At 30.0% G+C, this 18,038-nt stretch overlaps 1 protein-coding gene and 1 long non-coding RNA gene across 3 annotated transcripts in view; one reads left to right on the plus strand and one right to left on the minus strand.

Annotated features, from left to right (window-relative positions):
• LOC108000765 (fibroblast growth factor receptor homolog 1) overlaps positions 1–17,571 on the minus strand; it is a 93,128-nt gene extending 75,557 nt beyond the window's left edge. The window contains exon 1 of one of the 2 annotated variants that reach the window (XM_062085433.1): positions 16,579–17,571. The gene's annotated coding sequence lies outside the window, so the exon portion shown is untranslated. The remainder of the gene's footprint in view (positions 1–16,578) is intronic. The other variant, XM_062085431.1, reaches the window with a different exon arrangement.
• LOC108000766 (uncharacterized) lies at positions 1,144–8,671 on the plus strand. The gene is made up of 3 exons (XR_009832806.1): positions 1,144–1,486; positions 7,384–7,624; positions 7,735–8,671. It is a non-coding gene; the product is annotated as an uncharacterized LOC108000766 (long non-coding RNA).
• Positions 17,572–18,038: the final 467 nt, after the last annotated feature.

Raw genomic sequence — 18,038 nt, forward strand, 5'->3', positions numbered from 1 at the left:
AAATCGTGTATGCTTGAGTAAACATAGTTTTGTTTCATGCAATTCGAATTATCGAATCAAAAAAAATTCTGTGATAAATAATTGATACAATTTTTATATATAAAATATAAAATATACTTTTACTATAAATTGTATTGTTAGATAGAAAAATAAGCAAATTATTGTATAACAAATATTATATATTATTATGTAAACAATTTACAATATGGTATTACAAATATTTTGAAACATTATAATTTTCATAAATTATGAAAATCACAATTATAAATTAATTTTATATTATATTTACTGATATATTATTAAGTTAAAAACATACATATAGTTAAAAATTATAAATTAAATTATTAGATTACTATTTATACTATTAGTATATACTATATAATATTAATAATTATATTGTTCTATTGTAATACCAAATTGTATTTATCGTTAAAATAAATGCTACTGTAAATATTGTTACTGCACATTATTACTAAATATTGTTACTACATCGTCACATCAATTTTATCGATACAATCAATAAACAAAAGCATAACATTTTTATTTTAGAAATAACAAACCCTAAAGTTAAAAAAAGTACACCACCAAATAACCTATATACAATCTATCCAATCATGTCGCGTGTTGCGGTTCCGCTCAGCGATCTTGCGCGCACGATCACGTTGCTGTATTATATACCATGTAACTGATTTCGTATGTATACGAAAAACGGTTGCCTGTTAAAAATACCCCATATCTCAATGCCGAGAGGAAATGATTCCGACTCTTTCTCTTCTCCCTTTCTCTTTTTACGAGTAACACGTAACATTTCGCGAAAACGACATCATGATCGCTTTGAATAAGAACAGGAAAAAAACTCACGAAAAGCAATAAACGTTCGTAGCATGGTTTACGTCAGATCTCTTGAAAATATGCACTGGTCTCAATGTACTTCGACGAACGATAATCCTTGTCCAAACAAATCCTTTGAAGGAATCGTGAAAGCAGTGTTCGTTCGTTTGTTTCACACAAGCTTCACAAAATTACCCGTAAACGAATGGAGAATGTTCCAACACACAAGAGAGGGATCGTTCTTGCTCGTGGCACGCGTCGCCGTTTTTTTCGGGTGGCGCTGAAAACGGCGCGTGACGAAGCCCACCTGGCGGCGAAATGTAACGAGATTCTTTTAGATTCGGAGGGTCTTTGTACGATGGAAGCAAAATATGTCGTGTTGTGTATTGATTCTAGAAGAGGTTAGAATCATTCGAGCTAATTTGTGGTTTACGTTCCGATGTTTGTGAAATGTAACGTTTTACACGTAATGGAAGCTATTCACAATAATGAAGTCGTTCTACTATTCCAAAACAATTATAAATTCTAAAATAATTTTAAAAAGGTTTTATAATGTGTTTATTTTGGAATAAAAACAAGATTATGGAAAGAAGATTTTATTAAAGGAGATTATTGAAGATTCTTTATCACGTACAAAGAGAGATTTACAATTACAGTTAAGTACATAAAATTAAGATTATATTATTCTTATACAACTATTAAAATATAACTACTAAAATATATATTCAATTAAATTGATAAAAATTAAAACTTGTAAATCTTTTCAAAATAACAATATTCAGCATATTATAATAATTCTAATAATTTTGTAAATATATATATGTTCCTTCAAAGATATAAAAATTCTTACACAAAATTGATTTTTAAATCAATCTATAAAAATAATGTAAAGTTTTCTTTAATTTGTAATTTTACGATATTTTTATGAATCCATCTCTCAAAAATGATGTTCTATAGAAGATAGTTTTTTTCTATGATTTCTTTCTTCTTCATTATTATCTAAACTTTGCCTTGATTCGTATTGTCTCGCACGGCTGCCGTGTGCAGCGAGCGAGGCAATTAGGGAATCCAGATTTTAATCGATAAATTAAACCGCGAGTGTTCGTGCCAGCGTGTCTATGCTCGCATGGATTCGCATACGCGTGCACGCGTCGCATGCTCGAATATCTGTGCAATTACAACAATGCTCTATCATGCGTATCAACATTCCATCGAACCGTGACATGTTAGTAATTGATTTGTTGATGCCTTTTGATATTAAATTAGAACATTGATTTTTTTAATGTTTTTTAAAGGATGTTGACAAATGCATGTATATTTATTTTTTCTTAATTCAAGTATAATTTAAATGATATAAAAGTACGATGACGACATGTATATATTTAGATTATTTTTTTAAAATATTATAATGCATTGAGTAATATCATTTAATATTTATATTTTAAATAATTTAATTAAAATGTAAACAATAATTATTCTTTTATAAATCAAGTTATAAAAAAGAGATTATGTTTATAATATAGTTTATAATAAAGTTAATAATTAATCATGTTTTTTATTTATAAAAAAATTATAAAAAAATTAAATCTCCATGTAACTAATTAATCGCAAAACATTAATCTTACAACTTGTTGTTCAAAATGTAATCAAAATATTCGATAAACAAATTAGAAACCATCAAATGGACGTCCATTACTATTTCAAAATGGCTTCCATTCATTGCACTCAATTTTGCAATTCATCATCCGCGCTAATTTACCTATCATGCTCATTCGCTTCGAAGTTCCTCGAACAACTCGTTTCATTTCCTCAAATAAATCCAAACAAAGAAGAGGAAACCTCAGTTCTAGAGTTATAGAGCTGTGCTTGTTCTTCGTTTTTGGCACCAGACGAAGTTTAATGACGTCAATTCTCTATTCGAATTTCGAAATAATATTTTCGATCACGTCGGCCTGAGCCAATTTAACTTTTTTCTCCATTTCCTTGTCTATGTGCCTTGTTATTATTTCTTTCGATCAAGATAGTAATAAGAATTCGAAACGATTGTCTATTTATTAAAATTGAAATCTCATATATGAATTCTCGTATTAATCATAAGGTTGTCGATGATGTAAATATTCCAAAACTTTCTATTTACGTGAGGGAATTCGCATTGATTTGAGTTTACTCGTGATCTAAATACTTGATTTTATTCAGTTGGAACTAGTGCCAAACGGTTTCTAGTAATTTGCAGTGATGATTATTTGAGTTATTGAATGTATTGAAAGTGAAGATGTGAAGGTGGGTTTGTTATTATCATGATTATTACTATCCCTGTTCTTCATGTTAAATACATATGTATGTATAGTATCTATTACTCTTACTGTTATGATACTATTATTATTGTTTCTAATTCTATTATTAGTAATAACTGATTACATATCATGATTATTATTATTCTAATTTCTTATTATCTTTATATTAATTGTTCTCTTATTATTTTTATATAATTGTTAATTATATATGTTATTAAAATTATTATTATTATTATTATTATTATTATATAAAGAATGTAATAGATATTATTAATTTCCTAAAAAAGAATCATATTAATTTCTAAATTTATGTATTAAATGATAAAATGATTATAAACGATATTATTTGATATTACTTATCCAATAACAATTTCATATTTTATTAAATTTAGATAAAAATATATTCTAACATTTCTACTAAATACATCTTACTGAAAACCATAATAAAACCATTTTCAGATATAAACAAGTTCAAGAAAAGATTCATTCTGTCTTCAGTGATTGCATTTCCTAGCAAACTCATTCTCTTTATTTCCTTCCCTTAAATATTCTTCTTTTGTAATTGCAAAGTGTCAAAGAAATTTTTCGCGTCGAATCTTTTTCCTTGTATCAAAGAGAACATAAATATGCAAGTTCATCATAGTCATCGCAATTGCGATCTGATCGATGTGATCTTGTTCATGCACTATAAGCCGACATGGCAATAAAAGAGGACATAAGCGAAGACAGATGACTTCTGCTTTAATCGTCACGTCCGCGAAACGTTTTAATTCCCCGACAAACGGCTGTCCATCTCCTGGCCTGGCCGATTAATAGACTCGTTGCGTGAAAACGTTCAGCTCTATCCATGCGATCGTCCCTGAGGATTCTCCTTTTCCAACGCATGATTAATGGCTTCCATCAACACTGACAATCACTTTTTCTTTAATCTCGTAAAATGTTCCCCGGCACGTCATTTAGGCGTATATTGTGACATCTGATATTGGTCGTTCGATAAGATAACGATAAGACGGATGGAAAATTGTTCTTCGAACGAAATTGCCGCGAATATTCGTGCAATTGGAATCTTGTTTAATGATTGCCAATATATGTTCTAGGTAGGTAATTAAGAGAGGTTATGTTAAAAATTATGTTCTTACAGACTAGGAGATATATAGTAATTTGAGTTTATTTTTCTTTTATGTATTTTCTTTTATTTTCTTCTATCATATTAAGATTCATAATTTATTTTAGAGGTTAGATTGTTCTTTCCTATGCAAATTTTATTATTTTTGTTACAAATTTGTGATACATAATAGGAATTTGTGAGACATTTAAAAGATTCATTTCTTAATTAAGAGACTATTTTTAATTATAAATAAAAGTTCATAATTATAATTTTAATATATCGTAATAAAATCATAATTGTAATTTTATTCTAAATTTTCCTCCATTTTTTTTTTTATTTTATGAAGTATGTTACGGTATCTCTTAGAAGATTGTTTATAGTTTTTGGAAAAAAAATTTAAAAAGTAGTCTAACATAAATATATAATAGCCTAATAATCTAATTATTTAAATTTTATCATAATTCGTAATTAAAGTTATATACTTCATAATTATATAAAAAATTCATTAAATTTAAAGTTATTCGTTTATTTCAAAATTCATCCATAACGAAAAATACATCGAATGTTACTGTGTGTGTACATTTTTGAATAACTCGCATTCTTTCACTAACTTTCTTACACAAAAACCTCATGTCAGTTAAATGAATACAATGTAAGTAGTTAGACACATGTAAGAAATCTTCATGACTAAATTGACTCTTATAATAATTATGAAATGAATAATTAATGAATAAAACCAAACTATTTCAAAATTAATAAAAGTGTTATTGATATAAAATTATATCCTATCGATCGAGGGAGATTTATGGTCGAGTGGATCCATTCGTCTTGCTAGCACCTCGTTAGGTATTAATTAAGGCCGGTTTTTAACACGGCGGCCCTTTTTAATTGGCCGCATCGAGTCGCGAGATTTGTGGCGACGAGAATAAACCGCATGCCGCTGTGAAATTTATTAATAACTGGCCACAGTGTACCCAATGAATTCCCAGAAGAAAAACCGCCGGCTGCCCACGCGATTCATATGATCGTCGCGCGTTTTCATTAAGCTACAGAACCCGATCGACCTCTTGTCCCTATGTTGTTACACAGAATCAACGCGATTCGTTTTCATTACCATAGATCTCGAATAAATTGCTTCAAAGAATCTCGTTAATTCAAAAATTTTTCTGAGGGAGTTATTCCGCGTATTGTATAATATATATTTTTTTAAATTAGATAATTTTTAAAAATATTAGTTTTTTCTTCAGAATTAAAATTTTTTCTAAGAAGATAAAACTCTAATTGTTTATTTTTTTTTTTGAAAATTAAATAGTTTTTGAAAATATTTTGAGAACTAGAATTCTGGAATTTTTTTTCTTTTGAGAAAATTATTGTATATTTAATATTTTTGAAAAATAGTTTTTTATCATATTCATCAGGGATAAATTTTGAAATTTTTCTCTTAAATATTACATACTTAACTACATATACATTATTTTTAATGAAAATTTTATATTTAAGATAATTTGTATTACTATTTTTTATACAACTCATTTGTATTACTATTTTTTATACAAAGATTACTTTCAACTTCAAAAAATATTTATTTTTCTTTAAAAGTTTCTTAAAAAGTTATTATGAAATTATGATGTAGTATATTTTTTGAAAATTAAATCTTTTGACTATGATTTTTATTATATCCATTGATTAGATCTAAAAACCCAATAATATCAAAAAACTTTAATTACAAAGCTCAACATTCAGAGTTTCAAAATGAACAAGGAAAAATAAAAGAAGTTGCAGGAAATAGGATATAAAAATTCAACTACAATAGGGTAAGAGAGAGAGAGAAAAAAAAGAAAACAGAAATTAACTAGATTTTTCCTTCGAAATACTTTCTAGTGTCTCGTTTCACGTTTCTCACACTTCCAAACGTAAATCTCTCGACGTGCAACTATGTTTCAACATATTTCTCAGAGACGAGGATTTTTTCCAGGGACATCCATGTTCGAGACCTCGAGAAGGTATACGGATGCGTTTGCACGGATGCTATATCTTTTCACGCTGTCTTCCCGTTCATGTTTCACGTTTCTCGAGGTTAAGATGGCTTCGAGGAAGCTGATTTATGGGGTGAATTTAACCAGGTGTTCCATGTCTTTTGGAATGCGATAGAGAGATATTTTAGAAGTACTCTGAGCTTGCTTTGAACTGCCATTCATGGTGTTGTGAATTATAAAGTAGTGATTTAATGATGTTTTGACCTTATTTAGACATTTTATTTCTCTGAGAGAAGATATGATATCTATTGGTGTTTAACCTTTTAATGTGTTTTAAAATGTGGATTTTTTAAGAAGAAAATGCAAACAATTTTAATGAGGCATATTTTAATGATTTAAAAGAATTTTGATGTTATAATAAAAAAATATATGCTACTCTTTTAACAAAAACTGGATATTTATTAATCGCTGTTATATCATAAAAATAAATTAAATTATCGTAATATTTTATTATAATTAAAAATATTAAATAAGATTACTTGTAGAGAGAATATTAATTATTAAGACTTGTATGTATTGATGAAAATTTTATATTTTTATTTATTATCAGTTTTTCTACATTAATGATTTTAAAACAAGAGTTTTTGAGAAAGTTGAATATTCTAAATATTCTAGACAATTCTAAATATTATGAAACATTGTAATGACACATAATTAATCACGCTATCTAAATATGTATCTTTTATTATTATTTATCTACTTACATAAAATTATTAGCTATTAAATTATTAACTTGCTAAAAATTGAATATTCTAGATAAATTATGATACTATTACAATTAATAAATAATATTAATGACTATGATTAATTTAATCTATTTAGATTGTAACATTATCAAAATCTACTCAACTAAAATTATTAGATATATGTTAATAGATGTTTTAAAAATTGCTTAAAAAAATTCATCGCCAGAAAAATCATTTCCTATTTTTAAGAAAGATATTTTGAATAATCTGTTCAATAAATAACAAAAAGTCATAAATAGGATACCTACATTATTAAGTAAAATAAGTAAAATTGCCATTTCCATAAAATACTTCTTAAATCTCCTTACGTGCTTGCCAAACAACTAATTATCTGCCTTATTAGCGTAATAAATATGCTCACCTTGCAGTATCTCGCTAATAGCCATCAGGATGATTTCCAGCGACGATTGCCACAAATAATACCTTGCCGATCGATAGATGGAATCGACGTTGGAAATTAATTGGTGCCGTTAGTTGCCGAGTTAATTGCCGCTCATACTACAAGCGCGCCACTTTTTCTCGTCTTGAACCGATCCTCGACATAATCTCGTCGATCACCGGAACAGGAGCAAAGAAATCGAGTGTCTAGACGTGATGATGATCGTCGAGGTAAGGGATCTTTTAACGAACTATTATTTGCATACCTTCGATTTTTTTTTTTTATTATTTTATATATATTAAGGTAAATGCAGGTTTGAAGAATGTTTGCTTCCTTTTAGGTAAGTTTTATAATGTTCGACAACATTCGATAGATAATAGAGATCAAAAGAAATGTGAGTCGATGTTTTGGTGAGATGGATTACACGAGACAAGAGGAAACGAAGAGCTCGCGTTCTCGTTCGACGAGTTAATTGATCGGCATCACGAGGGACCATCATGGAGTAGGTCATGATTTGTGTTTTGTTCATTCGGTATACCTGGTAAGGTAATCCTTTTTTTTTTCGATTTTATCCATGGTTTTTATATTTTATTTGTTTTTTATACTATTGTAAATTCATTATATTCTTTTTTCTAAATATATTTTTAGAGAAAAAAAATAGAATTTTTATAAGTTTTTGTATTTTAAATTTTTAATTTTAGAAAAATGTATATTTCTATAAAAAGATTTTAATCTAAATGAAAATTCTTTTTTTCTAATTACATTATTTCAAAAATTCTTCTGTTGCGCCACTGCTGAACAACGGTACTTCAGATATTTTTTCACCTAATCATTATTACATACCAACACCTCTTAAATCATAGAAATCTTCCATACAATGCATAAAATAACCATTTATCTTTTACCTAATGAAATTCACATCACAAAACTTTCCTCAGAAATGATTTATTATCACAAAATTTTTCTACGTGTCTCGTAAAACTATATTTATTCATTGATGTATTCAAAGAAAAATCTTCTTATCTAAATCAATTGCAATTTAACTTTAGAAATACTTTATTGTTGCAAAGTTTTGCATAATTTATATAAATCTTAATTTTCTTAAAAAAAAAAGAAATTTATTGCAAATTTTTTTTAGATTGATATTTCTAAGAGAAATATTTCTTGTTAAGATTAATAAGTACTTAAGTAACTCACTTAATTCACTTACAGTAATCTTATATTTTTATAAAAATCCTATACTTTTTATTATAATAATAAAATTTCTTCACATATCAGAATGTAGAATGATTATTAACATTCTCAAAGAACTTTCAAATAATCCATCTAATTAATTCTTCCCAAAAAAAAAAATGTTGAAAAATTTCTTCATGTATCACATAGAATTCAATCAAAAAAGATATATAGATCTATTGATCAATAATATTCAAATAAGTAACTCAACCTAATCAACTATCTACAAAAATGGAATTCTGATGTTTTCCTTATAAATCCGTAATCCACTTCCTAAAAGAAAAAAAAAAAAAAAGTATAAATTTCTTCTCAACTAGTACGTGTAAACATACAGTGACCACAATATACCTTAACACAATGAAACGATCTCCCGATCTGAGCATACTCTCTCTTCATCGAGATCGGCATCGAACGAAGAGTGCTTCTTAACTGTACTTGACTTTCGAGACGAAGGCCAGAAAGAATGAAAGTAAGGGGTCCGCCACGGGTTCACAAACGGGGGATAGAAACGTCCATTATTCTATTCCGACGAAGTGAGGCCGGCAATCTGGCCTTATAAAATAAACCACTCTAGCGCTTGCGGTCGGTGCGATCTGTCAAATAAATCGTGCCTCGTTTCTTACCAGCTTACTTACCCGACCGAGTTGCCTTTATCTATCCTTGTCTTCGTTCCTTCAAAGCATTACGGATTTCGTGCTCTTTCCACTAAAGTTTCTCGAGTTCGTGAAATGAAACATGGCCTCTGTGGAGACAGAGAACAGGAAGATTCGTCTTCATGTGAAGGGGAATAGGATTAGAAGGAGATACTCGATTCACAATGCGTTCCACTGTGTCTTTCCATCGATCATTTTTCCTTGGTTGAAGACGAGCGGCGCGATTTATACCATGTTACATTACTTAGGTTGTATAAATCGTCTTTTTGATAGGGGGAGGGAGGGGGGATAGCAGGTCGAAGAAGATTTGAAGTGGTATAGAATACAGAGGATGGTTGTTGATTTTTTGGGATTTTTGTTTGAAAAAAAGACTGTTTCTCATTTTTAATTGAAGGCTTTTATGTTAAATTAAATAATAGATATTGAATTTTTTCTTCTTCTTCGTTTATATCTATTTTCCTTGTTTTTAATAATCTTATTTATTTATTTTTATTTATGGATAGCGTTTTCTTTATTTTTATCATATACATATATTATCAATTCTTTGAATTTCTTAACTTATTAGCAATTGCATCTAGATCTTTATTATAATAAAAAAGCTCCATTTTTTAAACGTTTAATTACTCTTAATTTTTGCGCGTAATTAAAGCTACCAATTATATTTTGCTCGTGCTAATGATCCAGTTAACGATTGCACTAATCAATTCCAGTAAATCTTACTGAAAGAAAAGGCTCAAATTAATCACGAGAGATTATGAGAAAAGAAAAAGAAGCAATTGTCGTATATTATACCATCCAAGAATGAATTCATAAATTATTTAATAGAAATAAACATTCCTTTGCAATTTTCTTACTTATTAGTTATTTATTCTTAGAAAAATAAGAAATAATAATCTTATGAACAAAATATAAGCAATTAAAGCGTTCTAATCGTTATTATCCTTTTTCAACAAATTTTCTTTAAATAACTCGGATCATAATCGTAATAAATTATTCTTGCGACACATATCTTTTAAAAAAGAATATTTAAATTACATAAAAAAAAAAAATTAGAATTCAAACTTTCATTGCAATTTATCATTTCATCTTCCAGACATCTCTTATCGAAAAATGAATACGCTATTAAAAATAAATATTTGTTACTCAACGTAATCCAATATACAATTCTACTATAAATAAAATATGACTTTTTCCTTTTCTTTCTCTTTCTTCGTCCATCTTCCTTCATTACTTCATTTTCTTTCATTTCTTTTGTTCCACTATACGTATGGATATAATATAAATACATATATCGATGAAGCGAACGATGCCATTTCCTGGACAAGTCTTTTCTTCTAATTAGTTCCAGTTAGCCGTATATCTCGCTCATCTAGATTATAATTTATTATCTGTTTAGAAGAACAATAATTATTTGTTGGACTGGCACACTGTTTCTTGTTAAATGTATGGCTGCTTCCTCGTCGACATTAAATCGCCCTTCGTAGTGGCGCGAGCTCTGTGTAATCTTTATCGGTAAAAATCGTCTGTAAATTGCAAATGGCCACAGTTTACCGCCGGAAGTGGCGCCGGTAACGAGGAACGCATTAACGAAGAATCACGTTCATTTTTTATAGAGGTAAAAAACCTCGACGTTTCTTTTGGTAGTTATGATTGCTTAGCGACCATGTTTATGTACTTTTATGCACTTTTTAATATAAGAAAATGGTTGTTGAGAATTGAGGTGATACGTTTCACGAAATTAACTTGATTCGAGTTGTAATGAGGTGTCTAGATGCTTGCAATGGTCGTTTTGGAATATTTATGATAATTTGATTTTTAACTATATTTTTTATTTTGCAACTTTTTTTTGTTACAGACGTATCAATTGTATTTTATATTTCTTAATTGTATTATACTATAATTAATTATGTTGAGTATGTTTCAATCATTGTATTATAATTTTTTTATAAATTTTTAATTCAATAATAAGTACTTTTTATATTAACTTAATATTATATATCTCAATAATCACATTTCTTTTAGATATTCTCCTAAATTACAATTTAATCAACTTTTCCAAATTTTTCCAAATTTAATTTAATCCTCTAAATTCCAAATCGACATTTATTAAATATCCATTAACCCAAATTTGTTACATTCTTCTTATTTACAATTAATTACAGTTTAATTCTTCTAAATTCTTTCAAATTTAACCATCATTTCTAAATTCTTTCCGAATTCTTTCAAATTATTAATCAAATTAATATTAAAAAAATTAGACAATCATTTCCCTAAATTATCGTATTTCCAAAATACTTTTGAAATAATTTTCAAACTACATTCACTTAACGAAAAAAATTTTTTCAAATCTTCGCCCAATAGCATCCTACGAACCCTTCCCCGTTGAAAAACTCGCACAAACATCGTATACAATGTATAACTATATTTCGATCAATCATTTTCAAACGACTATCCAATAATTATCCATCCATCACGAAACATCCATCAACCCTCCAACGTGAACAAAGTTAACACAAAACTCGCGCATCATCGTTAACGAATAAACCTCTTACACCCTGTTTACTTCTTTCTCGCTGACACGCCATGTTACTTTTACAGAGGATAGTGCTGGTAATCTAACGCGAGCAAAAAGGGATCCGCTTCATTATACTCGTGATTTATGTTTTCATGCATTCCATACCCTCTCCTTTGCTATTTTCCGCCTTTAATGCGACGCGAGTCTCCTCTGTTACCGGAAGCTGTGAAACCCAAGATTTTACCGATCGAGTCGAGCTCATCTCTCGCGTGTATATTATCATTCGCACTCTCGCGCGCACAAACACCGGAAGTGGAACGTCGTAGTTGATTTTAGTCGATTACAGTTTTAGGATGTTATTTATTTATTTATTGGTTTTTGTTTCTTAATATCGACGCGTCATTGATGTTTTGGAATTGCGAATTTGGATTTTTTTTTTTTAAATTATTTAATATAATTATTTCTAAAAAAGTTCTATGATTTTACTTGAAAAATTGGAATTGTGAGTTTGGAATAAATTCTTATCAAGTAAATTAAGTTCTTTTTCTTCCTTATTTATAAATAAAAAAAGATAAAAGTAGAAAATTTTATTTTTCGCAAGTTTCCAATTTTCTATATCCTTAATTTAAATTACACAAAATATATCACGTGTATTTAACCTCAAATTGCAAATAAAAATTTTCGTTTTTTAATTCGAATCGTATAATTGCCTTTTTACATTCTTCAACCAAGAAACTTTAATTCAAAAGTACCAATCCACTCTTTTAAGTATATAGATACAAAAAAATGGTAATTTACTGAGACTGACAACAACTTCCCTTCGCTTAATTTCCTGTTTTCCATATTTATTTTATATCTTTAAAATTAAACTATATGCAAAATATATATCTAACTTCGAATTACAAATAAATCTTCATCTTTTGCCGAATAACAATTGATTTTTTGCATTCCCCAACCAAAAGAATTTAATCCAAAGTTACAGTGAAAAATAATCATCCCATGCATACTGGGATTAAACAAACAAATTATCAACCTTCCGCATGTACACACACTTTTACTCTATCTTTCTCTCGATCTGGAATCTGGATTAAAGAAGCTTAGCAAGTCGCGTCGTCGAGACGCGAGGGAAGAGATTAAATAAAGCCGGAATAAATTATCCTCCCCCTGCTCCCTTTCTCTTTCTACGCTACGTAGCTTCTTCTTTGTCCCTCCAGCTGGAGGCAATGGTCCGGTTAAACGACGAGAATTAGGGTAATTTCGCCGTATACTTTCCATGCAAACGATCGAAATCTTGCTATTTTATAGGCGATGAAATTAATCGGGGAATTAATCGCCAGAAATTAATTGGGCGATTGTTTTATTTATCTTTTTCGAATCGAGGGTTGAGATAGCTTTAGAGAAGTTTTATGTTTTGTTCAGTTGAAATGGAGAATTGTTGAATTTTGATTAGATTTGGATTTTTAAAAAATTCCTGGTAAGATATTTTTCTTTGGATCAAGTTTGAGTTTATGTAAAATGATATATTCACAATGTAACATATTCTTTTTCGAGTTAAGAGTTTTTTTTTGATGAAAGAGTAATTTTTATTCGAATTAAGTGTAAATTTAATTTAATTTAATAAGAGATTTTTATACCTTATAATTTGACGATATATTTATTTTTAAAATTTTTAGAATTTAAAACGAATTTTTTTGTTTTAAAATTTAATTTAATTTAATTTCTTTTTTTTTTTATTAAATAATGAGAATATTGAAATTTTTTTACGAACTTAAAATGATTTAAAAAATGCAATTAAGAAAGTAAAAATTCTTCAATATATTAATTGCATTGAATTGCATTATCTGCTGTATTATCTAAAAATAAAATATTTCAATTATACGCTGATTACATGTTTAGTGATTAATTATAATTATTTATATTTAATAGTCAACTTCCAATCAGGCATCAATCAATAAAAACATCTATATATTATGCAACCAATTCATTATATAAGAATCACATAATTATATAATCATATTAATATTTTACAAATTATATGTGTTATTTAATTTTCAAGAATATTAAATCAAACTCCATTTATCTATTGATAATGACCTTCGAAAAAAACTTATGGCTTCCATAATATTTAAGTTCAACTGTATGTTAATTAAGTAAGTTGATCAATTAATTGAACCAATTAAATGAACAATAAATTAGACTTAATATAAACAAATTGAAACGATTATATCCAATTAAAATTAATTAAATTAATATTAAAATAGCAATGATATTTAATATTAATTTTTTTAGATCAGGAAAAAATAGTAATGGTATTTTCTGATCTTTCGTTCTTCTTTTCTTCAATTATAATATTGATTCAAAATACATTCTCATTTCTTAAAAAATAATAATTAAAATTTATTTATCTGAAAATAAATGATAAATTATTCAAATTTATGATTTATCACGAACCAAAGTTTCTACGTTTCGCAAAGAAAGTTGTTAAACATATCTGCATAATAAATCGCGAATCGATGACGGTGCGATCTCTGGCTGGATCATCGATCGTAGATCCACAATCGCGATAAATGCCCGTCAGAATCCAACATACGTAGAATAATGTATCAGAAAATGACAAATGTGCTGTATTCATGAGTGACTATTATACAAAGTCTGCAGGCACTTGTACTTGTCCAATTTTTTTTTTCTATTGTCTTTATTATTTCTTCTTTGAAACATTTTGCAAGGTGATTCGTTACTTTCTTTGTGTGTATTTGATTGGCATTTGAATCGATACAAAATCGCATATTCGTAAGATTGTCCGATTAAAATAGAATCTGATATAAAAAGTTAAAACTAAAAAAAAGAATGAAAAGAATATTTGTGAAGAATATTTTGATATTTGAAATTTATTCTTAAATTATTGTTTAATTCAAAAAATAATTTATACGCACATTGAGATAAAAAATTCATGAAGCATAAATCAACTCCGTAATCGTGATGAAATTGTTCACGAGTAATTAATTAAACAGTAATTAATTGTAATAATTGAATAATTATAAAATAATAAATCACGTTTCATAATTGTTTTTAACAATATATATGAGCCTCAAACTAGAATAAAATTCATAAGTCTTAACTTTTCTTTAGATAAAAAGATACATAAACAAGATATAAAAAAATATTGTATTACATAACAGATACATTTAAAATACAAATAAACGAACAAATAAAAATATAGAACACTTGAAAAGATGCGTAAATAAATATAAAACTTCTCGTCACGTCATCACTTTGCATTACAGAATTTACATGAAATTAAATTTCGAATTCCAATATAGAATTACATACATATGTTCCTAGAATAAATATTTCATTATATATTTTTCACTTGAACATATGTATGGATTAAATTCGATGTCTCTTAAACGACGAAATGAATAAAAATATAAAACACTTAAGAAAAATATGATATGATACGAGAAAAAGTTTTGCAATAAATAAAAATATTTCTTGTCACATTTCACTTTGCATCGAGGAATGTCAATTTGTACGAAATTAAATTTCGAATTCCAATGTAGAATTACACCACGTTCCTCGAATACCACGTAATTCAGTGGCGGATAATCGAACACGTGAGTTGTACACGCGTCCCAACTGATCAATCAACAACGTCAACGATCATTCCATCCGATCTATAAATCGTTGAGCCGAGTGACGCATGAATTTTCGTCCCATACTCGTACGTTTTGATCAAGAAATTGCTCGCTCGGTGACCGGAAATGCGCACTCGCCACCGGAAACGCACTTTTCGCGCTTCTCCCCCTCCTCCTCTCCTTACAGAATGTCCAAACATTTTGAGCAATGACAAATTTTTCTTTCAAATTTATAAACGAATATTTTATTTGACTTTTTGAAATCTTTTTTATTGTTAGATTATTGTTTGATTTTTTAATCGCGTATCCTTTTTTCTGTCGTCAATTTTAATTGCGTTTTTTGGTAATGGAACATTGAAAGTTTGTTGTTTAATAATGTTTCAAAATTTTATAGGTTATAATAAAAAAATTCAAGTTGTTTTTGTTCTGTTTTTTTTTTAATTTTATCTAGTGTTATTACAAGTTTAAATTTCATAATTTCAATTTTATAAAATACTAAAAGAAGATAAGATATAAAGCAATTAACTTAAAAACTTCTTCAATAACAATCAATAACAATTCAAGCAACAAACTTCAATCTATTCGAAACAAAATTTCAATACACTAATCAATATTTTAAATCTTTTTACAAAATTCCCATCTTCTAAATTAATATAAAATTGCGAAGTGAACCAACTTTCGCAAAGTGGAAGTTAAAAGAAACATTGTTTTCAATATCTTCTGCATCGAAATAAATTTCATTCTAAAAGTTTCCAATAAATAATTGCAAACAAAGCAATCAGTCTTTCAAAAATTACTTTGCCACCTATTCGAGCATAGTTATTCAAAATACTACGAAAACAATGCAATTCCTTTAACCTAAAAACTCTCATGTTCTGCACAGACCCAAGATACCATTCTTCTCTTCTCATCCATAAAAACAAAATACTACTCAAACCTTGCAAATCTAACCATAATTTCTACGAGCAAAAATACGCTCTAAAAATCTTTCCACGAAATCCTCATATTCCAAAATCCAAAATATCCATCTTCTCCCTATCAAATCCAGCGACCAAATTACCTCTATTCTTTGGAAGAACGGAATAATTTTTCCTCGAATTCGCGGTATTTCACACTTAGACCTCGCATACTGGATGGCTGGTACTCACCAATCGCGACTCCTTTCCAAGAAAAACCAGAGTTGATGAGGGCCCTCTTCTCTCGTTCCCTCCGTGTCGCGAGCTTCTGGCGTTTCTGGCTTTTCTCAAGGCGAACGAACGCGCGCGCGCGCACTCGAACACGATCCAGAGATCCTGGCCGCTTGATCCAGGATCGCGTGGCCGCCGTCAGGAAATTCGCACTCTCCAAAGAGGAAGCTGATTCACCACGCGCGCATTCCTCCTGTTATTTCAGGCGAGCGTAGAGTATTATAAATCCACCTCCTCCTCCTTCCACGACGGTTCCATCTTCATGCGAGATCAATCCCCTCCCCCCTCCCCCCTCCCTCCCTCGATCTCGAAACGCAAACGCTCTTTTCGAAGAAAAAAACACAATATTTCGACACTTTTCGTTTGTATATCTCTTTCCTTTCCTTTCCTCTTTTATCGTCACCTTGTATCGGGAACAATCTCTGGACAACCACCACCGTGTTGGGGAAACACCTGTTCCACCCTTACTTCCACTCGGTCACTGATCACGCGAAGAGTCGCGAACGCACTTCCGGCCACCTTTCCGCGGGAATCCTTCGAAACTTTGAACTCTTCACTGGCTCGTACGTGATAAAAGGAGAAGCAGGATCTGTTGGAAATCGGGTCGTTTTCGTTCTTTTTTCGATTTTTCTTTTTGGATCTCTTTATATAGGTCAGATCAGACAGGATTTTTAATCTTCTTTCTTTTTTAAACTCCCTCCAAACTATCCACAGTAGCCTAACTTTTCCCCTAAATTTTCTTCTCGCTTTCCGAGCCGATTTTTAAATTTTCCAATTGTCTGACGTCTCTCCCAGATCTTTCCACTGATCGATCAACCGTTCACCGACTATCAACCGATTGACTGACTGGCTGAGCGACTGTGGCTGGCGTCGCGGCGACACTGACACGAGAACGCGGTCCGAGGCGAGAGGATGCGCTCGAGGAAAGCTCGGGGCGAAGTGCCAGAAGAGTCGTCGCTTGAAATAACCGCTCGTCCACCGGGCTCTCCCTCCGCCAACCCCCGTGGCCGCTCTCGTAGTTCCTCTCCCCACCTCTCGGCTAGCTGCACCGGCTAAACTCTCTCGTCACACACAGCCCCACGCTATGCTCTTGCTCTCTCTTCGTCCGTTTTGCGCGCCGTCGTTCTCCCTCTTGCACACGTGCACACGTATACAACGTGCGCGTAGTTGTGTTGCTGCTGCTCCTCTAGCTGCGGCGTGTCGTTGCTGCTTACGCGCTACTATTTCTTCTATTTCCTCTTCTTCTTACGACTCTTCTCCTTTTTCTTCGTGTCCTTCTTCCTCTTTCCTCCCTGGCCGAGCATCACGTGCATCAAGAAGTTTTCGCGCCATTGTGAGAAATGGAAGATTGTTCGGGGGATTTATTGGGATTTTTCCGATCGGGGGAAATTTATTTTAGTTTTTTTTTTTCGTTGTCGTGA

Source organism: Apis cerana, linkage group LG15 (assembly GCF_029169275.1).
Source record: "Apis cerana isolate GH-2021 linkage group LG15, AcerK_1.0, whole genome shotgun sequence".
Taxonomy (NCBI): Eukaryota; Metazoa; Arthropoda; class Insecta; order Hymenoptera; family Apidae; genus Apis; species Apis cerana.